Source organism: Sebastes umbrosus, chromosome 4 (genome assembly GCF_015220745.1).
Source record: "Sebastes umbrosus isolate fSebUmb1 chromosome 4, fSebUmb1.pri, whole genome shotgun sequence".
Classification (NCBI taxonomy): domain Eukaryota; kingdom Metazoa; phylum Chordata; class Actinopteri; order Perciformes; family Sebastidae; genus Sebastes; species Sebastes umbrosus.
The window spans coordinates 2,910,479-2,927,959 of NC_051272.1; the positions used below are offsets into that span (position 1 = coordinate 2,910,479).

A 17,481-nucleotide genomic window follows, 5' to 3' on the forward strand; every position below is an offset into this window, starting at 1 on the left:
CCGCTGCTGAGCTATTCACTCCAAATACAGTAACCTTATCCCTGTAAACCTCATAGTGCTGCAGAAAGAGAAAGACGGAGGAGAGACAGAGAGTGAAGCATGTGGGATGAATGTAGGTCACTAGGCTGGCTTATAGGATCGGTCTGGGGTCGGCTAGAAGAGACACGCCGGACTGACCCGTACAGTAGACGGGGGGGAGGATTTCTGCTGAATTGTACGGTGGGAACTGGGAGGGGCTTGTTGGTTAGAAGCTTAAGACTATATAGCAGAGGGACCTTACATCACATATTAGAACTTCATACATCCGCATGTAAACTGGGTCAATCTTCAGTAAGCCCTTTCCATCAGGCGCCGCTAAGAACATCAAAACGAGGGGGAGGTGGGTGGTGGGTGGTGGGAGGGTTGGGGGTGCGGTTGACGGTGGCTATACGTCTACAAGGCAGCAGCTGCTGATTGTTCTCAGCCACCTTTACACACCACCGCCTCTAGGTTAACCTTAACTTACCCTGCACTGTGCTATATGTACCGCAGGCTGGTTGAGAAGAGCAACTGACTGACTGCACACTTAAAGCGTCTCTGTCCTCAGTGCTCCCTGTCTAGAGTCTATTTAAAAGATCCAGTGACAGATATGAATGGTATTCCATTGAAGGAGCAACTGAGAGTATAGATCATTTGCATATAGTTTCGCCTCGAGTGCAGAAGGCAAATGAAATAGAAGTAAATGTGATTCTATGCGTTATTATGTGGCTGTTATAATAATAATAAACGTAATCTCTCTTTCAGGGACATTTTAACCCTTCAAGTACGAGGGACACAATGGAGGAACCTTGGAAAGGTCCTTACTATATCCAGGGCTGGAAGGACCAAAAGCAGATCAGTGATATAACTGAAACAAATATGTAACAACAACAACAGCACGACAACAAGGCGTGGCTTTAAGTCCAATCACATGGATGGATGTGGGTATGGATGAACGATAGGGATACACCAATACCAATACCAGTATGGGGTATAGGGTCTGATACTGTGCTCATGTACTCGTACTCGCAAAACGGCACCGATACCACTTTACGGCAGTGTGACATTAACCTCGTCACTATCTTTCGGGTCCTATCGCACACTACCGGTTTTGCTTGCACCCTCCGACTCGCGTGTGCGTTAGACTCCTTGGTCCGTGTTTCAAGACGGGTCAGGTGGGTTGCAGACATCGCCGCAGACCCCTGGCACCTTTTACGCGGGCCGAGCCTCGCTGTTGACACTTTGTCCACGGCCCCGGGAAGCACTTTCGCCCTGAGCCTTTCCAAGCCGACCTAGAGCTTGTCGCGGCGCATTGCCTCGTATGCGGGACTCCCCAGCCTGCCGTGTGTCGCTCACACCCTCCAGCTGGCTGTTAACGAGGGTCTTTTGGCACAGAGAAGTACTCGTATCGGTACTCGGTATCGGAGAGTATCCAAATGTAAGTACTTGTACTTGTACTTGTACTCGGTCTGAAAAAAGTGGTATCGGTGCATCCCTAATGAGCGGTGAGCCATCCTTTAGAGCACATTGTCTAATACAACTCTGAGTTGTTGAGAAGCAATAGTCCTTGAACCGGAGAATGGCTGATACGGTTCTGCAACAGCGCGGTCCCACAACCGCGGGTCGGGGGACGGAGTTATCAGCGCTGTGCAGTGTGACGGCGATTAGCTAGCCAGTGGGACACACACACACACACACACACACACACACACACACACACCGTTTCCATTCAGGTATTGAATGAAGAACTTTATTGGTGTCTGTATCACTTTAAGGGTGCTGGTATTGGTACTGGCATTGTCATTTTTTTAAACAATAAAATTTACATGGCAGAGGTCGAAAAAAAATTGTCCAGAATGTCCAGAATCACAGCCCAGTCAGAGGAACTAGACTGAGTCTAATAGTAAACACCCTGAAGATTCCCACCCGTTAAAAACCCGACATGAAAAGAAGCCTGGCATGTGAGCGGGCCGCTTTAAACTGAGCTACTCGCTCCTCAATACACTTGGAAGTGTGAATGGAGGCAGTGTTAGCTCTGCTAGGATAAAGCAACCCCTCTTTAGCATTCAGCCTCTAGCTCCTGACCCTCAGGTCTTCCTTTAGAGGACATCCTGTTTCATACACTCACTTCACTCAGCACCGTCTCATCATCGTAGTACTGCTTCACGGGGACAAATAAAGAAGCTTCTTGGCTACAGCTTGACTGGGAAAGTTATTATCTAGTGGTAAGATGAGATAAACTTTCTACTCATATACATACTTTCCAACCCTCCTGTTTTTCATTGCCCTCTCCCGGTTTCCTCCCGGGGTCACAATTCTCCCGTATTTCTCCCCATTTATGACAAATGTTCACACTTTTTTTTCCTTTTCGTTATCTAAACTTGTTTCGGTCACTGTTCAGCGTGTATAAGCTCGACTGTTTCCACCCGGACGGCAATAGAGCTACACCTGTGTTGTTTCCTGGGGGAATAGAGCTGCTTGTGACCGCTCGTCACACAACGGATGGAGATGCGCTCGCCGCTGGGTTCACATCACAGCATGCAGCGCCTGAAGTTGGGCTTTGCTCGACGCAGTGAAAAGCCATCGTGGCGTGGCGCAAGCCGTTGGAAAATGGGTTTCAGAGCGCAGTGGTGCTGTTGTCATGTTGTGTCTGAAAGGGCCTTCAGTGTGCGAGAGACGGAAAGGGAAATGGAGAGAACTAGGAGAAAGAAATACTAAAGCAGGGGCAAAAAAACAATACCAGAGATTCATACAAGTTCACGCCAGAGAGGCGTATTCCGTTTTCTTTCCTGAGAATTAAAAGTAAAATCAAAGTAAGCTAATTAACATAAAAATGCTGTAGCAGTGTTCTTATTATTTTACTATTTTGATTCTTAAAAAGTCACCAGAAAGCAGGAAACAAAGTCTCTGAAACTCCTCCCTATTTTTGAGGTCTCAAAGTTGGCAAGTATGCTCATACAACACACGACACAAGTCCTTCTCTGAACTCGTGACCTCCTACCAGCAGCTCTGAAGTGGACCGAGCTAACCTTGTGTTGCCACCAACATACAACATGACAATGTAAACACACAGAGCCGCTTAGCTGCACAGCTCTTGTGGATTGAGAGACAGAGAGAGAGACACGGGGGGAGTGGAGAGGAATGTCAGTTGAGCTACATTACAGGGTCTTCATCAGCAACGTGCGAGACGAAGTGAGCGAGCGAGGCGGAGAGGGGAGAGAAAGCAGCGGTTCCTACGGTAACAGCAAAGCCTTTTGTCTTTCAGGTCAAGACCTCTCTTGTGTGTTCACTCAACCGAGCCTGCTGAGGGCACCGCGCACACTGAGAGGAAGATGAGCAAGGTCATACGGGTTTGTGCGGGTTAGGGTTTAAAAAGGGGGAGGAGGGGCGCGGTTACACTGACAAAAGACCAAGAGGTCGTCATGGCGATGCCACGGCAATGCCGACGCACGGATTGCGCAGCGGAGGGCGGGAAGCAGGCGTGTGAAGACGGCTATGACCACGGGAATTCAATCATCAAAAATCAATAAATCCCATCACAGATTTGTGTAGCAGTGATGACACGGCCGGATGTACGAGTGGAGCATCAATAATCCATACTGTCCGATGGGTCTCTCACCCAGCCCCCCATGTTGTGCTCATCCATCGCAGTGAAGACCCACATTAGACAGACAGGCCACGAAGCTGCTAGTAAGCTCCGGCTGAAGCTGATAAACAAGCTGTGAATGAGAGCCAGGCATGTAGACGGCCTCCTACTCTCCCAACAGGGAAGCACATAGAACAGCATGAAGTTAGTTTACACAGCCGTCTACAAGCTCCTCAAGAAAATGATCTAGAAATCACCTGTTGAGCTCACGTTCTCAGTCGAGATATCTAGCACTCAAGAAGAGCAGCTCATGTTATCTGATCCCGAGGCATCTCTACATCCACACATGCAGCTGATAAGTGAAATCACACATCGGCCTCCGTGACTAACGATCATCTCTGGTGGGGCATCCAATAAAACTTTACAAATACATCCAATGGTGAGGACAACAAACAGCAAAGAGTGTGACGAGAAGAAAACAGAGATTACAGCTGGCAGCGGACCAAGATATCAGAGGTGTGTACGGGCTTGTCTCGCCAAGGCGTGGAGAAGAAAACATTACTGATGAAAAACAAAACGCTGTAGTCCTTCCAAGTACAGGAGAACATACCTTGGCAACGAGAGGAGACAGTTGCTCACGTACTAGGGGATGCACCGATACCGATACCGGATCAGATATCGGGCCGATACTGACTCAAACAGCTGGATCGGATATCGGTAACAATGTGGCCGATCTATTCAATTCAATGTGTTGATGTTTATATACATTGTATACTGTCATTTTAATTCCTGTTTAAAGGTCCCATATCGTGCTCATTGTCAGGTTCATACTTGTATTTTGTGTTTCTACTAGAACATGTTTACATGCTGTAATGTTTACAAAAACAACAACATTGTTTTCCTCGTACTGTCTGCATGAATATACCTGTATTCACCCTCTGTCTGAAACGCTCCGTTTTAGTGCATTTCAATGGAATTGCAACAGAATTGCGTTGCTAGGCAACACTTTGGGTCCATGTTTACTTCCTGTCAGCTGATGTTATTTACATACACTACAACACGAAATAAACTGGGACACATTTAAAATGTTTACTTTTAAAACCGTGTAATGGTCTAAATATTGTATATTTGTGACATCACAAATGGACAGAAACGGCTTGTTTCAAACGCGCAATTTCTGAATACGGGCTGCTGTGCGTATTTCTCCGTATATATTGAGCATTTTTGATAGTTTAACAGTATTTATATCGCACTTAAACCTGCTTTATAATGTAAAAGACATGAAAATCTCACTTTTTACCATATGGGACCTTTAAGTTTTGACCAATTTGTTGCTGCAATAAAAATGTTTACACTTGAATTGTAATTCCTGTTAATTTTGAAGCTCTTTTTTACCAAGTTGCTGGTAAATAAATGTATATCTATGTATGTATCTGTCACATTTTGTTATACAAAGTCAGGAGAGCAATGTTTAAGTCAAGCCTGATGTTGCCTTAAACATTAAAGAGTCTCTTCCACACAGTGAGGCATTCAGCTTATTGATTAAACATTGGTATCAGATCGGTACTCTGTATCCGCCGATACCTAAAGCCCAGGTATCGGTATCACTATCGGTATCAGGACTAAAGGAGTCAGATCGGTGCATCCCTATCTCATACTCTTTGTCTGTCTGCAGTATCGCTACCAGTTTGGTTAGTATAGTTTATAGAATATGAAAACCCAATAATAACTCAAATAAACAAACCTCTCTCAATCCAAAAACTTGAAGTCTTCCGTGCAACTTGACAATATGACATCCAGCTCTTTTCCCAGGAGTTTGTACGATCATTCAGTGTTTGTGTGTGTGTGTGAGAGACAGAGAGAGAGCAGACCACAAGTTAATGTTTAATCCACCCATCCTGTGGTCTGAGTGCTGACAGGCCTGTCAGAAGAAGGGCCCCCGGGGGCCATAACGGTGGTCTTAGAGCAGGAGGAGTATATGGGCTGATGGGGGCTGACCCGCCAGCTCCGCCTGTCCATTTGTTTGAAGAGTTCCCTCTATGAGTTCAGTCTGGACCGTGTGCCCGCCCGCAGTGTAAACACTCAGCTGAACCCTTATCGCTCTCAGGGCTGATACGCTGGCCGGCGCCCTCTTATCGTCATGGAGGTTGACCAAAGTACAGGGGAAGTGATTGACATTGGACTTTAGCTGAAGTCTGCGACAGATGAGCCGTGTGATAGCCGATCAATCGTTATGTTATCAGGTCACTTACCCCGTCATTTCAGGGTCAATGACACTTAAATTTACAGTCTGCCATTTTTAGACCTGAAAGGCACAAACTAGGGCTGTCAATCGATTCAAATAGTTCATCGTGATTAATCACACATTCTTTTATCTGTTCAAAATGAACCTTAAAGGGAGATAGGTATTTAATACTCTTATCAACATGGGAGTGGACAAATATGCTGCTTTATGCAAATGTATGTATATATTTATTATTGTAAATCAATTAACAACACAAAACAATGACAGATATTGTCCAGAAACCCTCACAGGTACTGCATTTAGTATAAAACAATATGCTTAGATCATAACATGGCAAACTGCAGCCCAACAGGCAACAACAGCTGTCAGTGTGTCAGTGTGCTGACTTGACTATGACTTGCCCCAAACTGCATGTGATTATCATAAAGTGGGCATGTCTGTAAAGGGGAGACTCGTGGGTACCCATAGAACCCATTTTCATTCACAAATCTGGAGGTCAGAGGTCAAGGGACCTCTTTGAAAATGGCCATGACAGTTTTTCCTCGCCAAAATTTAGCGTAAGTTTGGAGCGTTATTTAACCTCCTTCTCGACGAGCTAGTATGACATGGTTGGTATCGATGGATTGCCTCCGCTACAACCTCAGAAATATTGATTGTGTTATCTAGTCCACTCATAGAGAATAACTGCATGTTTCTCTATTATTCTTTTTCTAAATGGACAGGACATGTTACTCAAGATGAGCTCTTTCTCTGGCTGTCAGCATACTGAACACCCGCTGCTGCATCCAGTTGAGAAATAAAACAGTAAGTTGCATAAGCCCCAGTGGACTCCGACCTCTGCATTGACAGCATGTCCATTGTCAAAATAATAATCAAATGTTCACACTGACGGAGCAATCCGTACAATCTGACCATAAAAACGCTGCAGAAGGTGCAATGTGACCGCGTATCACGTAACCTCAGAGGTCGACGGCGACCTGACCCTTCACACCGGCTGTTTATAGCACATCACTGCATAGTGGAAAGTGTGCCTGCGTGTGTGTGTGTGTGTGTGTGTGTGTGTGTGTGTGTGTGTGTGTGTGTTGTGGACTCAAAACAAGCACATGAAATGGTGACATTTTCTATATGAAGAAAGATTTGGGGGAACACATGGACTGTTGCTGTGACCACTAATAAAGATGTTTCATGGTAACTTGTTTAATCTTAAATATTTTTGGTAGGGCTGTCAAAGTTAACGTGATAATAACGCGTTAACGCACGTTCGTTATAACGCCACTAATTTCTTTAATGTATTAACGCAACTTGCCATTTTTAGGTTGTGGTGGGCTCAGTTTTAAAACTGAAGTTTCTCCCATGTGCCAAGCGTGTAGGAGAACAACGGCGGCCGACACGAAAACATGAATGGCCCCATATAGAGCCAGTGTTTTGTTTGTCCGTTCTGGGCTACAGTAGAAACACGGCGGCCGGCTCCATGAAGAGGATCCACTCTGTATGTAGATATAAACGGCTCATTCTAAGCTAACGAAAACACAACGATTCTGAGTTTCAGGTGATTATACAATAAAGAAAACATGAATATTATATTCCATTTCTGCCAATAGATCCCCCTAAATGCTTCAAAAAGTAGAGTGTGATTATTTTCATTGTTGATTAATCTGTAGAGTATTGTTATGATCAATTGCTGTACTCTATCATTTCAGAAAATTTACACCAGTATGAAGCTGGAGCGAGCAAATGTTTTGCAATCAACTCATCGTTTCAGCCCCTAACTATACTTTTCTTCTATATTTATTTAAATTTAACTTATTTATTTAAATTTAATTAATTAATTAATACATTTATTTATTTATTTCTATTCTCCCAGAGTGATTCCTGCACATCAGGTAGCATCATGCTAAGAATTGAAATAGCCCCTGTAATGTTGCAGCACATGAACCGTCCTCCTAAATGAAGACACAGCATTTAAAATGTTCTGTATTTCTTGGCAGCACTGAGCTCAAGGTGGATGCACCAATAGCTGTATCGGGTATCGGTGACAATGGAGCCGATCTATTCAATTCAATTCTATGTTTACATAGTAATACATACTATAATTGTTATATACTGGAGTTTTAATTCATTTAATTAATTCAGTTTTGACTAGAGATACCCCGATTAGGTTTTTCGACCGCTTGTCTTTTTGTTGTTTTGTTTTGTTATAGCAGCTGCTATACACGGTTCCAGACTAACTTTTTTTCACCACCATAATTTCAACCGTGACAAAGTCAGTGAGCTCCAGACTGAGGCTGCATTCCCACCAAATCAGGCGGTGTGGCAAAAAACACCAGTCCTCCCAGGACTGCAAAGGATGCCAGAAAAACATGCAACGGCCTGCGGTGAGAAGTTGAAACCAAATCAACTTTTGGAGAAACCTGACGTTACGCTGCGTTGGCCAATCACATAACCGTTGTCTGCTGGTGTCCCGGTGTTGCCAGGCGATGAGGATGAGGAGGGTTGTTGTATCTCAAGGGAATAACAGCTGGTAGAACAGTACAGACTGAACATTCCCTTCTCTTTGGCACCGGCCATGATACTGTATGTACATCGTGTTGATCACGTGTAATATTTTTATTTGCGGGAGGGGAATGTTCACCTTCCTAAATATGAGTCTGTGTTGATGTGTGGAGGACATTTACATAATATTCAAACTGTCCTGTCTCTACTGATCAGTTTACACGCACATGCATAGAAGTTATTGGAGACAAAGCCTTATCCTTATGTACTGCATTAGCGGAAAATGATAAATAAATACTGCATTTATCTTCTTATATTTTTGTTCAATGTTGTGCCACACAGCACAGCCGCTGCATGTCAGCACATGCAATGGGAGGAAAATCTACACATAAATAATAATAAACATAATAAAGCTAGAGCAATGATTGCAGATCATTAAAAAGGGGAAAGTTAAGGTGACTCGTCCCGGCGGTACAGGTGACTCATAAAGGCACTTTATGGTGTTGTTGGCCCAGTTTAATAAATGCAAGTGCAGCTTGCTGTCCGGTTACCCTAACCCTACATCTGTCAGCTGATAAAAGCAGCTGGGACAGATTGCAGCAGTCTGAAATTGACAGTTTTTGGATGAACTGCAGGGAGGTTTTGTAACGGCGGCCGGCTCGATCCTTGTGACTGATTTGGAAATAAGTGGCAGCCGGGAGCCGGTGTTTGGCACCGAATGGAGGTGTTGCTTAAGGACGGTGCTGTTAGTTATTGGTGTTTTTTAGAAGCTGGGAGCAGTGAGGGTCGAGCCTGCTGTTCGTTCAGCTGTAAATACATTTAACACACTGTTAAAGGCTCTGGCTATACTGCAGGTCAAGGTTACACAGCCTCCATCATATGGTTCTAAGCACAAATGCTCCATAAATGCATCTCTCAATGCTTCAACATGCAACCTTATCGCCCTTTAGTGTTTAACAGCTTATTGGAAACTAATATTTATCTAATACTTATGGTATAAAGTGCTTAATGTATCCGCCATGTAAACAGACATATACCTCGTCCCTCGCAACATTATGAGAAACAAGAACATTTGGGGATAACGGCAGCTGGTCAAATTAAAACATATTTTAGAAGTAACTAAAGAAATGCAAGTATTTAGAAATATTTAACTTGCTCAAACAAAACCTGAGCCAAAAAATAAGGTCTGTCAATCGATTAAAATATTTAATCACGATTAATCGTATGATTGTCCGTAGTAAATCTCGATTTTTCGCAAATTAATCACAATTTTTTTAACTGTTCAAAATGTACCTTTAAAGGGAGATTTGTCAAGTATTTAATACTCTTATCAACATGAGAATGGGCAAATATGCTTTCTTTATGCAAACACATGTATATATTTAATATTGTAAATCAATTAACAACACCAAACGATGACAGATATTGATCCAGAAACCCTCACAGGTACTGCATTTAGCATAAAACAATATGCTCAAATCATAACATGGCAAACTGCAGCCCAACAGACAACAACAGCTGTCAGTGTGTCAGTGTGCTGACTTGACTATGACTTGCCCCAAACTGCATGTGATTATCATAAAGTGGGCGTGTCTGTAAAGGGGAGACTCGTGGGTACCCATAGAACCCATTTACATTCACATATCTGGAGGTCAGAGGTCAAGGGTACCCGGACCAGAGGGTGGGCGCAACGCTTCCGCAACGACGCCGCGGGTCGGCATGGCGTTAACAGTTGTAACCGCTGTATGAGCGCAGTGCAGAGCGGCGTCCGTGAACTAGCCAGGGAGGCACGCTCGCATGCACTAACATGCACTAAAAGACCCGGCTATGTCAACAAAGCACAGAGAAACTCAGATTCCAACACATACAGAGGGAGAGTGACTTCATTCTCTGCTCAGGTAGACATTACTCCTCTATATCTTTACATAGACAATAGTTGTTTGCTGCTATATTAATGTTCTGGATATCTTATAGAGAATCTTTAATAAAGGCGAAAGGTTTAGTCTTCTTCTTCAACCTTCTCCTATGCTTCCTTCATCTTTGCCCAAAACAACCTTTGCACTGAGGCGTGCTCAAGGACTTTCCAAAAGAATGTGTTGAGGGAGTTACTGCGTTACTGGGAAACAATATGATGCGTAGTGCCAGGAGTGCAGAAATCATCAAAACTGAGATGAGAACAGCGTGACGCTGGAAGCATTTCTCTCTGCTCACAGCTGTCTGTATCTTATTACATTTTCCAGCATGACTCTGGAGTCCTGAGTTCCCCCTTTCAGGCTGCCAAACCAGCCTACGTGTTTTGTGGGGAGGCACGCTACAGCAGCAGCACACAGGCCTGTTGACAGAACAACACCAACCTGCTACTGTATAGTGGGATCACAGAGTAGGACAATAACACAGTATGTTCTACGTAATCTTCCTCCCTATCATGTTGATAAGCAATTTCCATGCTGGTGTCAAAGACCTCTGTTACACCAAAACAAACAAAACTGACATCAGATGAAGAGGCCTCGAGTAAAATGAGGTTAAAAGCGATGATGGCGTTTCTGTCTGAGCTTACGAGTGGAGCTGAAAGAGAGTGGGCTTCGTCTGTAATGGCATTAGAGTGGGAGAGGAGATAAGACCGGGGATGGGTCATTGATGAGGATTTGTACAGGCCGTGGTGGCTCACGAGGATGAGGATCAGACCCCGTCGCCTCAACTACAAGTTGACAGGAAAGAGTTAATCTTCCAACAGTGGATAGACAAACAGGAAGAGATGTGACACAGGATCGGGAGGGACAATGAGGTTGTGGGGAGAAAGACATTTCTTCAAGAGACCCGTCAAATCCTCCCGTCCATTCCCCCCCTCGTGGTTCAACGTATAAATTCAGCTTACATACTGAATGTACAGCAGCATCCCTCCCAGTCAGTCAATCTCCTGTCCAGAGAGCTGCTTACTGTAAGTCTGGCTGGAGGTCGTCAATCCTATTCAACCCAGAAGGACTTTACCTTAAGGAAGTCTCAAAGGGGAAGAGACCCGGCTCAGGTGAAGGTCAAACCTGGGCGACGGAGGACACAGGTTGCAAAAACAAACAGACCACAGGAGTGACGACAAACAGCCACAAAGACTGAAAATAGCACTGGGTAAAGAAAAAACGGGGTTGGTGTGGGTGTTTTACTCCAGGTAGCAACGAAGAGGGAGAAATGTGACCCAGTTTACATAGTTTGAGGTCTTATCAGGTGCCAAAACACCAGTCAGCTGAGGGATTTTACAACTCTAGAAAGTCAATCCACCGTCTCGATGACTGTGAAGTAAACAGCAGAAGTAAACAGCCCAGTCGCCCCAGAACAAATGTTTGCATCGGGTGTTTCTGCAAACCCGGGATACGTTGAACGTTTTGGCATTCAGTCAGAGCAAGTGATGTAGTTTAAAGAGCGAAAAGAGACACACCGGACGGGCAGGAGGGAAGGTGGATGGGTCCAACAAACACAAGGCTTTCATCCGGGAGAACTGGCGCAACAGGTTGCGCTGTCACGTTGCGCTGTCACATTGCGCTGTCTCACGTTATGCTGTCACGTTGCGCTGTCACGTCGCGCTGTCACGTCGCGCTGTCACGTCACGCTGTCACGTTACGCTGTCTCACGTTACGCTGTCTCACGTTACGCTGTCTCACGTTACGCTGTCACGTTACACTGTCATGTTACGCTGATCTTTAAGGTCGGGTGGCGGTGTGTCCGGCCTCTCCGGTAGAGCTTTTGCTGGTTTCCACCCTGCAACGTATTTTTGGTTGAGAAATGTTGACATTCAACATATCTGTGGTTTGCAGAAACGTCCAATGCCAACATTTCTTCTGTCGACTGGGTTGGAATTAAACTGTTCGCGATACAAAGTCAGAATGTGTTTCATGGGTTTGATTGACAGCTTTGCCGGATGTTGTCGCAGTGCGCTGCTGTGGCACAAGTTTAGCCAGTTTGACTCTCTTGCAGGAGCCGTCCAAGGACCCCCGTGATGCCAATTCAGTGGCCTCGATGTCGTGAACGAGGAGGTGGGGTTTAGTGAGTGTTGTTGTTGGTCTGAATGCAGCCTCAAACAAAATGCTTCTCAGATCCCAACGCAGTGTCAGAAACAGCTCCCTCCACACCACTGAGTTCAAATGAGTGCAAACCCATGAAATTGTTGGAGGAGAGACGGCCTAAGAGCGTACCCTGTTATTCCCATTTGGATGATTATTGCATTTTGCCTCACTGTGCTGTATGTTGGCCGGCTTTTCGGTCCACTTTCGAGTGCAGCCATCTGGAGCAGCTATAAACACATTTGCATTTAAAACCTGTAGACTCTTATTTCTTTTCAGGGCTCCGACAGATGAGAAATACCAGAAGCGCCCTTGAACCTGAAGAGCCGATAACGAGGCAGTGGCACCGTTGATCTTCGCCAGTGAGTGTCTACAAGAGGTTGAAGAGGCTTCTGCAATTACAGATCCTTGAAACTATTTTTAATGCACACATAACAAATGTTGCATGTTAGGATCTAAGACTGCGACTTGTCTTACACATGCTTTACAACATTTTTCCACTGCTCCTAGCCAGTGGTGATGCAGGGACTTGAAAAATAGGTCAGTGGAGCCACATTCTTGTTGCTAAACATACACACAATACATCTCAACAGAGACAAATGATGAACTATTGAGAGACTGTGCACAACAGAACCTGAAAGTCCTGTTTGAGGAGCAGAGAGGAGAAAAACTCTGCCGCTCACTCTCCGTTCTCGTTTGTTCATCTAAACCTCTGTCAATGCGGGCTGTAAATGCAACCAGGCAGAAGAAGCTGATTACAGGTATCAGGTTACTGGAGACAAAACTGTCAGAGCGCAGCAGCACAGTTGGACAGAAACTATCTACGGAAAAAAAAAAAAAACATCAGCAGGGAAAAGTTCCCTTAGGGCTGACAGAAAGAAACACAAACACTTGTTTGAGCATTGGCAGCTCAGACAGTGTGGTTCTTAAACACATGCATGCATTGTGCATGAGAGATAAGGGTATCTTAAATGCATTGTGTCCCTCTGATTACACTAGTGAAGTCTGAAGATGGATTGCAAGCACTGATAGACTCGACACTCCTTTAGAAAAGAGAAGAAAAAACAACTTGCAGGTGCAATAAAAGTTGTGCGGACAGAGTGAGTCTGATCCACATCCTCCAGAGAAAGGATAGAAGGAACGTCTCATCACTGTGTTCGGAAAACCACAGGAAAAGGTTTTAAAGCTTCAGGCGGTAACTTTGAGCAAATATGATAAAAACGGTCATCCTGACAGTAGTGCATGAGAGTTAGTGCTCTTAGCGGCATCTGCAAGATTTCACAGCGCCAAAGAAAAACAACCAATCAGAGCCGAGGAGTCTCCACAGCAGCCGTCAATCACTGCTCGTGAAACTCAAGCTGTCAAACTAGGCAGCGCTGATTAAAGATATTAATCAAAAACAAAAAATAAAAACATTATTTGCTACTACTATTTGATTTAGTATGGTTTGCATATTTTGATGATATCTCTTGGAACATTTTTAGCCTATGAAGTGATTTATTCTTCAGTCTAAAGGGGGGAAAAATACTCAACTTGATGTTTTCAGTTTGGCTCAACACAAATAAAAAACACCGTCTCTGTGAGGCTGCGTCAAACATTACGTGATTATTAATAGATTTGTGAGCACACTCACCAGAACGATAAGGTGGTTCTGAGTGAAGACCTTTGATCCCGAGGTAAACGCCACATCAATGTGGAGACTGGCTTTAAGGGTTAGCAAACAGAGGAGGGGGCTCATGTAAAAAAGCCTGGTGCACAGAGGACGGAGTTGTATCTCAGTGTGTTTAGAACCGGGCCGCAGAATGGAGCATCTGTCTCCAGATCAGCTTCAAAGTCTCACTTCTAGAAACATGTCAGTGAAGAGCTGGACCTCCAGATGTGACTCTTTTTAATGTGCATTCAAAAACATAAACAAACTGCAGATAGGGATGCACCGATCCCACTTCTTCACTCTCGATACCGATACCAGGGCTTGGACAAAGAGTAAGTTCTGATGTTTAATAGAAGCAAACACACATATTTCCTGAAAGTGCATTGAAACTAATGGAGAATGGCTCCTCAAGCGAATGTTTTCACCTGCTGTATGACATATAATAGTTTTGTGCAACCTTTATTTATATGGAATATGTAGATAAAAGAACCTCAAATGTGTGTACTGAAAATAATAAAAATCCCTAAATTTTTACTGCTTATTCTGGGGCATTTCTACCATACAGTAGTACCCGCATGTGCCCAAATTCTAGATATAGTATGATAAGAAAATGTCTGTATCTCAGAAACTACAAGGAGCACAATCAAGTATTTGGTATCTATGAGCTCATAACAAGTTGAATATTAAAGATATGCACACATGTGTAGTGCAAAAAAAAAAAATCATATGGAAAACATCCAATAAACACAGTTTTAGCATATTTCCAAATTTTGTAAAAATTCTGACCTTGACCATTAATAAAAGTGTGATTTTTAATTCAAAGTTCTACTGTTAGATACTTGATCGTAGTATGTCCGTACCAAATTTCAAGACTTTTGACCTATCAGAACAAATGTTGTGGCATTTTTCCGTATCGTACTGAATAGAGTCTTCTAGGGCACAACTGGGTCACTCAAAGCAAATATTTATCCATTTATTTCCTGTTCATTTGAATTGTGCATTCTTGTGTAAATAACCACTACACTATAGATGACAATAACAAAGTAAAAGGATAACATTCAGAATTTACAATTGGTATCGGACGATTATGGCTCATAGACGATCTGCAATTGTATCGGCGGCATATTCAAAAACTTAAACATGAATTAAAATCCCAGAAAATAATAGTATATAAACTTAGAATTGAACTGAGTAGATCGGCCCCGTTGTCAGTCACCCAATCCAGCTATTTGAGTCAGTATCGGCCCGATATCGGTATCGGTGCATCCCTTCCTTCAACCACCACATGCACTCAGGACTCACTGTGATAAAGTCGTCTTACAATCAAAGCAACAAAACAAAAAGAAAACGTGATTTAAGCAAAGCCAGAGGTTGGATTTCGGTGCACAGTCGAGGGTTTTAACTTTGTCATTTTAGACGTTTGAACCTAAAACAAACAAGCGAGGGGGAAGTAAACACCTGAGTAGACACACACGGGATCCTCCTGCTACTTGGTGGGAAAAGAAAGAAAGAAAGGCTGCATTACTATATTGCTTAGGGGGAACGGGAACAGGACAGGTACAGCAGGATTTGGCTCAAATTTCCCTTTCACACAACAAACAGCGTGAAGAAATGAGCATGCCGAGGCGAGGTAGTGGAAATGTGTCTGCTGATGTGCAGGATGTCACATATGAGGATGTGTTTCTGTCTGTTCTCTTCAATAATCACACTGTAAACAACAATAACTACAGTTAGGAGAGGAACTAATTAATGAATAACGATGTAACCACTTCTGTTAGCTATGAATGATCACACACAAAGAGTCACTGAGACGGAGAGAGAGAGGTGCTTTAAGGTTGTTTTAGCAATTACTTCACAGCACCTGCAGCTACACATTAACCACGGCTTCACACATTCGTCCATGTAACACCTCACAGTGAAGCCTTTGTGCTGCAGAAAGCAAATCATAAAAATCTATGATTTCCAGGCAGCCTAGTCCTGGAAGTCTGGTTCAAGTCCAGCCGGGGACCTTTGCTGCATGACATTACCTGTCTGTCTGTTTCACCTCACCTCCTGTCAAATCTCTTCTCTTTACTATGTAATAAAAGGCAAACAATGCACAAAAATATACTTGAAAGAAAATACTTTAAACTAGAAAACAGGAACTCCATCTCTAATACGAAGCTCCTTGATGCACTTTTGCAAACCATAGTTACACTCAGAACAAGAGAAACCATGCAGGTGTTGTGCAGGTGCTTCACCATGTCTCCAGTGCTTCAGACATTCACTAAAACAGCATTTTGCATCAATTCTTGATGTTTATTTGGCTTCATTTATCTCTCAGCTTTGACCTTCTGACATTATTGTCAATGTAACCATCAAACATGCTGACCAGAGGCCTCCTTCATAACCACTGTCACAGAGTAACAGGGCGCAGCAATAAACCAATAAACAGCCTTTGTGTTGAGTGCATCATGGTGTAATAATGGTGTAATAATGAATAGAGGTGTTGAGTGCATGGTGTAATAATGAATAGAGGTGTTGCCTGTTGATGAGCAAGCTCCACTTTAGCTGCGCAGGCGTGCAAAATGAGATGAGATCAGCCTTCCTGCATGCAATAACAATGCTCCTGTAATCCTGGAAGAATGCATTAATGTGCCCAAGTGTCTGTAATCAAATGCATGCATGCGTTAAAGCTGCAAACTAAAGCTGCAGAACATGCATGCAAACCATCTGTAAAGCACATTCCCTCACAGAGACAGAGAGTCGCTCAGCTGCTGCTGCAGGAGGAGGAAGAGGAGGAAGAGGAGGAAGAGGAGGAGGAGAAAGGCGCGTTTCTTGGATAGAAAAAGGACCAAAATGAACCTACCTTCCAGCAGACAGCCCGATCCGAAGCCGCCATGTCCTCTGGAAACGTCGCTGTGTTGAGAAGCAGTCGATGTGGAGGAGAAGAGGAGAGGAGGTGAAGAAGAGGAGGAGAGGAAGAGGAGAATAGTCCCCGACCCTCAGCAGCTACGTCCTGGTTCTCTTCCCAGCAGCTCTGCAGCTCGCTGTCAAACAATCCCCCTCCATGTCCATACAAAGCAGAGCCATGGAGCTCACACCCGCAGGAAGTGACGTCAGGTGAGTGGCAGCTGTTCACACCCCCCCACTGACACACCTTTAGTTTCAGCCAATGAGGAGAGAGCAGCTGTTTCCTTTGAGACGGACGCCCCCTAACAACCAACAACCAACAACCATCAACCATCAACCCATGAGCAACAACCTCTTCCTCTGCACTGCTGCACACTTCCTGCAGAGCAATGCACAAATACAATAAAATGAATTCAAGTTCAAGTTCAACTTTAACTTTATTGTCATTTTTCCATATGCAAAGTACACATTTAAAACGAAATGTAGTTGCTCATGGACCAAGGTGCAAACACAGACGTACAAAAACAGTCACAAACATAGAACA

At 44.0% G+C, this 17,481-nt stretch overlaps 1 protein-coding gene across 3 annotated transcripts in view; it reads right to left on the reverse strand.

Moving 5' to 3' along the window:
- The window catches only part of pparab (peroxisome proliferator-activated receptor alpha b), a 40,721-nt gene extending 23,629 nt beyond the window's left edge, over positions 1-17,092 (reverse strand). Inside the window, exon 1 of one of the 3 annotated variants that reach the window (XM_037768683.1) lies at positions 16,894-17,092. The gene's annotated coding sequence lies outside the window, so the exon portion shown is untranslated. Of the gene's footprint in view, positions 1-3,861; positions 4,006-5,348; positions 5,750-16,893 lie in introns of those variants that run through there. The other 2 variants (XM_037768684.1, XM_037768685.1) reach the window with 2 other exon arrangements.
- Between the last annotated feature and the right edge of the window lie 389 nt (positions 17,093-17,481).